We start from the raw sequence: 11760 nt of genomic DNA on the forward strand, positions 1-11760 counted from the left end.
ATCAGAATCTTAAGTCTAAGTGCTTGAAACAATAAGCCATCTCATAGTAAAATTTCACAGCTGTCAATATAAAGTTCAGCAGAAACAGAGCATAATGTGATTGCTTATACTATCTGAGTACACTCTCTGAGAATCAAAATGACTTCCCAAACCTTACAAAGTGTTTATTATTCACTTGGCATGAAATTATTCCAGAAATAGACAGGTTTTAAGTCATTAGAATTATCCCACCTTTAATGTAAATAATCACAAATTACACAGGACACTGGGTTTTAATACACTCATAACACTGTTTTTTTCTTTGTAAACACTAGTGTAGTGTTGAACAATAAAAATGGAAAGAAAGATAAAATCATAAAACTTGAAGAAAATACATGGAAAGCAGAGAGCATAGCGACACAAGCAGACATGGTCCTGGAGAAGCAGCTAAGAGTTCTGCAACCAGATTGACCGGCAACAGAAAGAGATATCTACAGTTTCTCCTCAAACTGTACATTCTGCATTTTTCTTTGTTATGCTTGCTTTTATTCATTATATATCTGTATAAAAGTGATGGTTAATAACAACAATAAAATCTCCTTAGCCAATTCTAGTAATTCCAAATTCTAGAATTTAGATTCAGGAAGATATTTTTTGCCGATATATCACAAGAATGGTCTCTAAACTTTCATAATCTACGTTGCTCTCACCTCCATTGTTTTCCATGTTCTTGCAAGTATGGGTCATCAAGACCCACTTAAAGCATTCAACTGCTTTCGAATTCAAAGTATGGTCATGGTCCAGCCTGTCACAATGCTACTCTACTCCTAGTAATAACTTCTGTCTTGGTCAGTGCTTTCTCACTATGAAGAGACACCATGACCATAGCAATTCTTATGAAGAAAGCATTTAATTGGAGCTTTCTTACAGTTTCGGAAATTTCATATTTTATCATGGTAGGGAGCATAGCAGAATTCAGGCAAACATGATGTTGGCGAAATAGCAGAGATCCCAGGAAACAGAGACACTGAGTCTGGCCTAGGCATTTATTTATTTTTTTATTATTATTATTTTCTTTATTTACATTTCAAATGCTATCCTGAAAGTTTCCCATACCCCTCCCCCCACCTCTGTTCCCCTACCCACCCACTCCCACTACTTGGCCCAGGCCTTGCCTTGTGCTAGGTCATATAGAGTTTGGAAGACCAAGGAGCCTCTATTCCCACTGATGGCCGATTAGGCCATCTTCTGCTACATATGCAGCTAGAAACACAAACCCAGGGGATACTGGTTAGTTCCTGTTGTTGTTCCACCTACAGGGTTGCAGCCCCCTTCAGGTACTTGGGTACTTTCTCTAGTTCCTCCATTGGGGACCCTGTGTTCCATCCTAGGCATTTAGAACCTCAAATCCTATCCCCTGTTGGACACTTCCTTCAACAAGGCTACATCTCCATCAACTAGATCATACCTCCTATTTTACCTCAGGTATTGCCACTCATTGATGACTAAACATTCAAGTATATGAGCTAATTAGGGTCACTCTTACTCAAGCCACTATAAACAGGTCTATCAATCTTCCATTATCCACCCCCCCCATTTTTTTCAGCACCTAAACATTGCACTCAAAATATTTTTTAACATTTTTGTTTTGTTTTATTTCCAGGCAATTATTAAAATGAACTGAATATTTTTCTAAATTTCTTTCCCATAAAATTTATTGTTGATACACAAGAAAGTTATTTGTTTTCACAAGTTGATTTTGTATCTTGTTACTTTTCTAAAAATGTATTTACTATATTTAACAATTTTCTAGTCTAGCGAAGTCTTAGAATCTTCTAGGGATTGAATTGTGTCATTTGAAAGTAATGATTAGATTTTTTTTTGCTTGAATATTTTTCATTTCTTGCTATGGTGTGTTGTTCTATCTAAGTCTTTGAACACAATATTAAATAAGTGTGGACAACATTGATTTATTCCAGATTTTAGAGGGAATACATGATAAAATACATAGTTTCTTAGAACTATACTATGAAGAAATATGAAGTCTGCCATATATCTTATCTGAATATATTTAGATGGGTTTGCATTTTCTCTTTGTAATATAGTTCTGTATTATATTACATTTATTGATCTGAACATGTTGAAACAGTGGGCATCACTGTGGTGAATCCAGCATGGGGCATGATCTTTCTGTTCTGTTCCAGAATTTAGTTTTCAAGGTTTTTCTTAAGACATTTTATATCTATATTAATGAGAAAAATTTAGTTACAGCGTGTGTATATGTGTTTGAATGTGCGTATGCTTGAAAGTAGATATTAACTTCCTTTTCTAGATTGTGAATTGACTTATTCATGTGTTTCATCAATGTAGCTCTCTGATCTTTACAAAGACTTGATTCTGAAATTATGGTGGTGGCTTGTTTTCTCTTCATTTAGCTGTTTATGATTTGGGCATCTCTTTATAAGCATGCTCCTGAGGTTTTCATTTTCACTCACATTAACCTTTTTTCTTTGTCTTATTTTATGTGTATTTCTTGATGTTTCTTATTCCTTTACATTATTTGGTAGAAGTGCTAACTCCAGTAATGCGTGAACATCACATTTAAAAACAAAAAAAATGAGACTTTCTCTTGGAATGATTTAGAGCAAGTATGAGGACAAATTTGAATTCTTCCTTTCCTTCGTCTTCACTCTATCTGTTTATAATTTGAAGTTAATAGACTATCTGTAATATGTATGTTTTATATGGCTGATCTGTCTGTTCTTGTTACCTCTTGGACTTGCTAGATATTATCATTGGGCTTCATTCTGTATTTGTTTAATAGAAGAGAAAGTATGGTATTGGGAAAAAGTCGGGAAAAAGTTTTTTTTTTTTAAATCAGAAACCTTTAACAGAGTTTTACAAGGAAAGAAGTACTGTACTATAATGTACAGACCAAGAATAATACTGGCACAATAACACATAGATGATACCAACCTGTGCCTGTATGTTGCTTTCAACGTATAAGGAATATGTGCAATTTAAGGTTACTTTTGACTTGTTGACTGCTTTCAAACAGTGAGTACTACAGCAGCATATATATATATATATATATATATATATATATATATATATATATATATATATTTATGGGGCAGGTACATGGAAAAGTATATAATCTAAGAGTAAAGCTATGCAAAACCAATTACATAAGATATCCAAGGCATATATCTGGGCAGTGGTGCCACACACCTTTAATCCCAACACCTGGGGAACAGAGGCAAGTGGATCTCTGAATTTGAGGCCAGCCTGATCTACAAAGTAAGTTCCAGGGATTCCAAGGCTACTCAGAGAATCCCTGTTTCAACAAAACAAGGGGGGGTGAATCTCAGGACATATTCACTAGACTTCTTAATAATTAGCCTATTTGGTAACAGTTACCAGTGTTCCTGTAGATACCTCTTGCTCTTGTATGTAACCCCTCACCTGTGCTCTATAACATAGCCCAGTAAAGTTACTGGTAGCATCAAGTTGGATATCAGTGTTGTACTTTGTATGCCCTTGTGGCCATTTGAGGCGATTAACACTCATCTGAATCCCTGCAGGAAAACTTTACACATGCTTTACACAAGTCCACAGTGTGGGACTTTACTGTTTACAAAACAACCCAGCCTAATCTCCCTCAGGCTTTCAGACCATCAGGCATTTCAGCCTTAGTGTCTTATAAGCAAAAGCTTTAAAATGTCAAAACCTTTTCATCGGCTACTAAATGGGAAGATGAGCACTAATAGCAACCTTTAAAGCTATTATGAGGTTTAAATATGATAAGACATGAAAGGTACTTATTATAATGTCTATAGATAGAAACACTCAGAAATAGGATCCTGTTTTGGTTTATACATAATGCTAACATGAAAATATAAATGATTCAACTTAAACTGTGATGATATAATTTTATTCTATACATAGATCCCCATGAATCCTTTGAAAAATTCACATGCTGGTTTTTGAACTGTAGAAAGGGATCTGAGACTCAGCATTTCTATCAGTCTTCCCGGTGACATTGACGCTGAGACAGAGATTGAGAAGCAGACTTCCAAACCATTCAAAACCAGTTCTGGTGTGTGCTTGTCACATGTGTTTCTGGCTTCCATAAGCCTAAAAGTAGTGTTTAAACCTCAAATACTTATTTATTTAGGTTAATTTATTATTTCTAAGATGGCAACATCAGGTGAACGTCCATCGAGCAACAGAATTTTATACTCATATTCTGTGAACCTGTGTGCACTTCAGTTCATTAAATGAGCTAGTCTTCAGTAATGGGCACAAGAAAAAGGATGAGAGGAATGTACATTCTGTTCTTTGTCAAGTCTTGACAAATGACCTGAAGGTCTGCCCTAACTTTGCCCTGGCTACTAAAAGGACAGATTAGCACTAATAGCAAAATGAAAATTGAGATGAATATTATCCTTGAAAGTTCAGCACAAAGAGGGCCCTAAAAAGCCTTAGTACAACATAGTGGGAATTATAAGGTAGTTATTCTATTCATATTTGTTCTAAGAGATAATAAGTACTGTGTTATGATTCATTTTTTTAAAGAGGTATATAAAATCATTCTTTGGTTTAAAAAATAAGCTTACTAGAACTGATGACTTACTTTCTTGCCAATGCCCTAATTGCTCTTGCTAACAAATGAGAGTAATACAAACCCTACTAAAATGTCTATTACTGCTGTATTTCTCAGAAGCTCCATCCACATTTACAGGCAGCCTTAATCTAGTTTCCCAAATTTAATTTGCATGCATTGTGTGTGTTTCCTGAAAGAAGCCCTGATTCACAGACAGAGCCACATTCTTCTGTCCAGCAGCAACTCTTCCACAACAACTCTACTCAGGGTTTTTCTGGGGCAGCCCTGGCAATTGAAAGAAGCCCAGTGCTGTCCTTTTTCTCTTTTCATGGCATTACAAGCCTGAGAGCAACTTTAGAATTCATTCATCAGTCAGGAGAAAGTTGTATCTACAGCAAGGATCTTGGGAAGTGATGTAAAGACCAACAGAACTGTGGTGCTTATATGTCATCCTGACGGTGTGCATTCAGCAGGATGTGGCACAATACAGTGATGTTAATTACTGAACCTGACTTCTGTGAGAAGGCTTGCTAATAGCTTTAGTTCAGAGCTATGCATTAAAATTTAGCTGAAACTTTACAAAATGAAACAAGAGTCCATAAATTTGAAAAGGTGTATGAGAGTATATGGGTGTGTTTGGAGGGAAGAAAGGAAATGGATAAATAATGCCATTTCATTATAGCCTTAAGGGATATGTCTTTAAGTTAAAGAAATGTCTTAGTCATTGTTCTATTGATATGAAGAGAGACTATGACCCTGACAACTCTTATATGGGAAAGCATTTCATTGGGACTGATTTACAGTTTCAGAGGTTTAGTCCATTATCATGGCCGAAAGTATGGTGGCACACAGCCAGACATGGTGCTGGAAAAGGAGCCCTGAGTTCTATACCCAGATCTGCAGGGAGCAGGGCAGAGAAAAAGAGAACCATCGGGACTAGCTTGGGTTTCTGAAACACCAAAGAACATACCAGTGATACAATTCTTCCAACAAGAACACACCTACTGCCACAAGGCCACACCTCCTAATACCTCTCAATTATCAGTAGTCCCTAATGCCACGCATTTAATATATATGAACTTATAGGGAAATTTCTATCCAACCCCTAACATATGTAATTAATTACAACATATATCAAGTTGACAGGGATAGAGCTCTTATCGATAGTCTTGGTTGTCCACTTGACTAAGTCTGTAACTAAAACCCGCAGTTGGAGGACATATCTGCGAGAAATTTTTACTTAACTTGAAGTAGAAGGATCTGTTTCTAATCCAGATCTTTGAAGTAGGAAAGCATGACTTTAATCCAGATCTTAGGAGCTGGGAAGACTCATGCCTTTACTCTTGGTCACACCTTCTGCTGGAAGCCTGTACAAGAATATGAAAGAAGGAAGCTCTTGTTCTTCACCTGCTTGTCATTGCTAAAACAAGGGGAAAGGAAAAGTTAAAAATATCAGTCATTCTTATGAATGAAAAGAAGGTATCAGATGGAGCAGTACAGATGTTAACCATCTCAAAAGAAAGTAGTTAAATGATACTTAATGAAGGCCATTGTTAACTTCAGTGAAGAACTATGTTCTTAGAAAGAGAGCTCAGCTTAAGAAAATAGGCCATAAATTTCCTACAGGAGATACAATTCTCAAAATAATTAGCATCTTTCAATAAAGGGAACTATGAAGTCTTCTTTTTTTTTTTTCCCTCCTCCTTTCAACTATTATACAATGCCTTTTGTGGCTAAACTGAAAATATACATTAGTTAAAGAAGATAATACTGATGCCTGGCATTAACATTTTGTTTTGTGTTTCTCAGATTATCTTTGTTATCTACAACACTCAAGTTAACATGTTTTCAAGTTAGTTTGAAAAGTAGTTAGCATCTAGCTCTACATGTTTACATGTCCATTGCTTCCTCTGTTTTCAGGAAGCTGGGGTGGTAGCCAGATCAAGTGGAGGCACTTGAATGCAGGTAGCTGATAAAGCAAACAGTGGGATTCCTCACATGGTTGTGTCCATGTGTATGATTTATATTAACAAGACACACAGCAGCAAGAATAAAGTTGAGTAAAGGGAATATGTGCCTGTGGACGCAATGAATTGAATTTTTAATAATACTATTCTCTGTGAATTTTCTCTGTGAATTATTCTCTGTGAATAAAAATAGTTTCCTCAAAGGACTCAGCAATCATCTGTGAGCTATGAAAGTATTTTGTAAGAAAGATAACCATTTAATTCAGCTACTTGGTCTAGGTGTTAATTCCTACCTTAAACAACATCTAGATTTAAAAATGCATTATACAAAAATTTCAAGGAGTTACTAAAATAGAAAAAAATAAAGCCCACTTTTACCTACCTTAAAATTTGTAACAAAATATACATAACATAAAATTTACCATTTTCATAATTTTCCAATTATTGTTTTGTGGCATTTAGCTAACTTTTCATTGTTGTTAACCACTATTATCATCAATTGCTACCACTTTTACATTTCTTAAACTTAACTTATGTGTCCATTCAAAAACTCTTTGCTTCTCTCTTCCCAGCTCCAGATTATGTTTAGTTTTAACCTCAATAAGAAAGCCCTTCTGTCTTCTGCTCTATTTCCTTGATCACAGTGTCAAGTCTATCCATACTGTAGCTTGCTTTGAAAATTCTTTCTTTTTAGAGGATATGTACTACTGAACTGTAGGAATATACTCCATGTTCTTTATCCATTCTTCTGTCAATGAACACTTAGGTTTCTTCTCCCTTTGAATTATGAATAATGATGCTATAAATATGACTATAATTTCTGTTCGCAAATATCTGTATGTGGAGTTGTTTAACTCCATGGTAAGCTCAGTATTGACTTTTCTTGTAGGATTGCCATATTTTTTCTCAAAAGGCTGCAGCAGTTCGCATTCTCAGCAACACACACCCAGGTTCAGTTAATTTTTAGACCATTAAGAAAAAAATTCATAGGTAAATTTCACTAAAGAAAATGCTCTTTTCTGTATGATGATTTACTTGCTGCCAGAGAGAAACTATAGATCAATGAAATTACATGATATAATAGACATTAGAGTAGATTGATTCAATGTACTTTTTATGTTGATTATTGCATTGTACATACATTGAAACTAGCCATATCCCAGTCTTCTCATTTGCTTAACATTATTAGATTGTGAAACACAAAATCTCTCACCCACTTTAGTGCCTGTGAAGCACATCAACATACAAGTGTTGGATGGTGGAAGGAGGGCACAAAGGAAAGAGTCAGAATCAACTGGGATGTTTTAAAACGAATGGTGTTCAGTGCAGAAATCAGTAACAGGAAGGTTTTAAACTTTCAGATTTTCCTCATAATTCCAGAGATCGAAAGTCTCGACTTTTACTGTGTACGTAAAGTTGATATTTAGCTTGATTTAACATACTTACTGATCTTTTATTCTGTACTTTCAAATCAATATAAAATTACAGACTTCTGGTTTTAATTACAATAGGACCAGCATATGTGGACCATGTGGGACTTATGAATAAAGCAACTTAGTGGGCCAACAGCATCAGTGCCAGCCTAATTGTTCCAAGCATTGTTTTATTCCTTAATGAAGATTCCACAATGCAATTGTTGTAGAAACACAATGATTACTTTAGGACAGATGGCAAAGTGGCAAGATGGGGAAATTGTTCACATAATTGTAACTAAAGTCTGAGTCTGACGGAGAATGTGCTTGAAGGAATATTCTAGGCGGGGGGCAGTATTTATAGAACTCTGAATTGCTCACTTATTTCTTGGGACTTCATTGTCCTTCACTTAAATAATGCAATCTTCGACTGTAGAGCTAAAATAATGAGTGCCATTGTTAATCTCTAAACTAATTAAACAGTGTAAATGAGGCCAAACAAATTTGTATGTTCTAAATTCTGAAATTCAAAAAAAAAAAAAAAAAAGAGGGAAAGCAAATGTCAAAATATATTTAAAAACTAAAGCTGTCTGGCTCAGCTATTTAAATTGTTTACATTAAAATTGAATATCTACTTTTTAACCTTTATACTTCTATAGCTGTAGTCCTTGACCAAAGTATCATCTGTTGATGCATTTCAGAGCATTATTCCTTGAAACTATAAGCAAGCAAGCAAGCACACACACACCTTAATAAAAAAAATAAAATACTCAGTGTGCTCTATTGTAAGAGCCAATTTATAATTGACCTATTATTATTCTAAGAGTAAGAATTTGCCTCTAGGCTATAAATTTCCTCTCATAGAATACATACTAGTTTTGAAGTTTTTCTGATACAACTTTTAAATACATTCAACCAGGCAATAAGGAAATTAAATATTGATTAGAGCAGGACTTTTTAAAGCTAAACTCAATAAGGCTAATACAATTTCATATGCAAATTTATGATTGCAAATACACACACACTGCTAAATGAAATCCTGTTCTGTGTATAAATACACACCGTGTGTATGTGTGTGTGTGTGTGTGTGTGTGTAAAGCTTTTCTTCTAAAAGTACTTTTTACATTTGTCTAATTGCCATAAAAATGTTGTTTAATTTAAATCAGGTAAAGCTAAGTATTTTATACCAATTATGATAGGTATAACAATTTGATATACAATATTTTCAAAGTCCTTGTATAATTGTGATGCAGCTCTTCTTTGCTTTTGGTTCTTCAGAGGCAGATACACATACACACTTTCCTTTTCTCACTGGTGTGCATGCATGCAAATTTCCCTCTCAGCTGTGTTCGCTACTTTTGCTCTTCTGGCGACTGTATGTTTGACTTCAGAATATTTTTTTGCTGTCTATAAATTCTTTGTCTTATCATGCATAATAATCTGCTCTATTGCATGGTTAGCTTTTGTTCATCTTTGAACATGTTTGGAACACCACTAAGTATTATATATTAATTATTTAATGTAGGTACTGGAAAAGCAATCACAGTTGAATTATATCTTCAGAAACCTATATCAGAGTAACGATTTAGAATTTATTTTTGTAAAATTTTTTTTAAAAGCACAGGAGGGTTTTAGTCTTGTAAAGGTGCATTTTATTTTTATATGGCAGTAAACTGAATGGTGACTTTTAGGAGGATAAAGTCAGAGGCAACAGTGGGAGTGATAAGGACCCCCAGTATGCTGAGCAGAGATTGGAATATAAAAGAGCACACTAATTTTAGAGACTCATAGCAGGAAACAGCTGGAGTACAGAAATTCACTTAGCAGCAATTGAGATAGAGAGGCCAGAACTGGGAATTTTGGAAGAGATCCTAACTTATCTGTTAGAATTTTCATTTTCTGGTTTATTTTATTCCCAGCTGGAACTATACACAGACATATTAAGATGAAATCGTTAAGCTTAAGATATGAATTTGGTTATAAATAGACTTGAATTTTATCAATTGCCTATTTTCAAAAATAAACACATGAAAGGGAGGCTTTGATAGAGTGAAAAGGGATAGTCAAGTCTTACTATAGGAGACATCTTATGGTCTGTTATGAACCCACAGAGATAGAAAGTGCACAGGAAGGAAGTCCTGCATGATGATAATGATGTCCTTATGAAAACAGCATAGTATTTGTCTTTTTGATATAGATATCTCCACATATCTGATTGTGTCTTTCAGTAAATATAAAACATTACATTAAGAAAAATATGAGGTATTCTGAGCTTTTGGGCTAATATCTACTTATCAGTGAGTATATACCATGTATGTCCTTTTGGGTCTGAGTTATCTCACTCAGGATGATATGTTCTTGTTCCATCCATTTGCTTGTAGAACTTATGAAGTTGTCATTTTTAATAACTAAGTAGTATACCCTTGTGTAAATGTACCATATTTTGTGTATCCATCCTTCCATTGAGAGACATCTGGGTTATTTCCAGCTTCTGGCTATTATAAATAGGCTGTTATGAACGTAGTGGAATATGTGTCCTGGTTATATGTTGGAGCATCTTTCAGGTATTTGCCCAGTAGTGGTATAGCTGGGTCTTCAAGTAGAATTATTTCTAATTTTCTGAGGAACCACCAGATTGATTTTCAAAGTGATTGTACCAGATTGCAATCTCACTAGCAGTGGAGGAATGTTCCTCTTTCTCCCCATCCTCACCAGCATCTGCTGTCACCTGAGGTTTTGATCTTAGCCATTCTGATTAGTGTAAGGTGGAATCTCAGGGTTGTTTTGAATTGCATTTCCCTGTTGACTAAGTATGTTGAACAACTCACAGACCATACGAAGATTAACAAGAAGGAAGGGCAAAGTGTGGATACTTCAATTCTACTTAGAAGGGGTAACCAAATAATCATGGGAGACAGACGGAGGGAGAGTCCTGGGTAGAAGAGGGGAAGGGGAGGGAGAAAGGAGGTAGGATCGCGTATGGGAAGAGACAGTCCGGGGAAAATGAGTAGCAACATGTAGCAGTAGAGGGTGGGGAACTAGGGGAACCATTAGAAAGTCCCGGATACCAGGTATGCAAGAGGCTCCCAGGACACATGGGAAAGACATTGGCCAAAATAACCAGCAGCTGGAAAATAAAACCTGAAGAGACCACCTCCAGCAGATAGACATGGCCCTAGTTGAAGTATGGGGACACCCAGCCATCTATTATTCTTTAACCCAGAATTGTTCCCATCTAGAGGAAATTCAGGGACAAAAAATCAGAGCAAAACTGAAGGAAAGGCCATTCAGCTACTGCCCCACCTTGCAGCAGACAACAAATCCCAACACTATTGCTGATGTCAAGAAGGACTTGCAGACAGGAACCTTGTTGTGGAAAAAATTTAAAAGATGAATCTGCCAACTCTCCATGGAGCCAGGCCATGCTCTGACGCTCCTGCCGCGACAGCCAACTTATGGAGCTAGAATCCCGCAGCATCTGGCTCATTTGTCCCATGAGCCAGTATTTCCCTCTCTGCTATAATTCCCTGTAACCAGTGGTCCTACACTCCAGTAACCAAATAGATTCTCCATCCTTGCATTTTAATAACACAATATTCTAGGATATTCTTTTGTGATTGGGTTACCTCACTCAGGATGATATCCTCCAGATACATCCATTTGCCTAAGATTTTCATAAATTCATTGTTTTTAATAGCTGAGTAGTACTTCATTGTGTAAATGTACCACATTTTCTGTATCCATTCCTCTGTTGAGGGACATCTGTGTTCTATCCAGCTTCTGACTATTATAAATA

General features: G+C 35.7%; 1 pseudogene across 1 annotated transcript in view; it reads left to right on the plus strand.

Annotated features, from left to right (window-relative positions):
- Positions 1 to 717: 717 nt before the first annotated feature.
- The window catches only part of LOC110317878, a 110777-nt pseudogene continuing 99734 nt past the window's right edge, over positions 718 to 11760 (plus strand). The window contains exon 1 of the transcript XR_002380346.1: positions 718 to 766. The product of XR_002380346.1 is annotated as a cathepsin B pseudogene (transcript). The remainder of the gene's footprint in view (positions 767 to 11760) is intronic.

The sequence above is a fragment of the Mus pahari genome, chromosome 3 (assembly GCF_900095145.1).
Source record: "Mus pahari chromosome 3, PAHARI_EIJ_v1.1, whole genome shotgun sequence".
NCBI classification, from domain to species: Eukaryota; Metazoa; Chordata; class Mammalia; order Rodentia; family Muridae; genus Mus; species Mus pahari.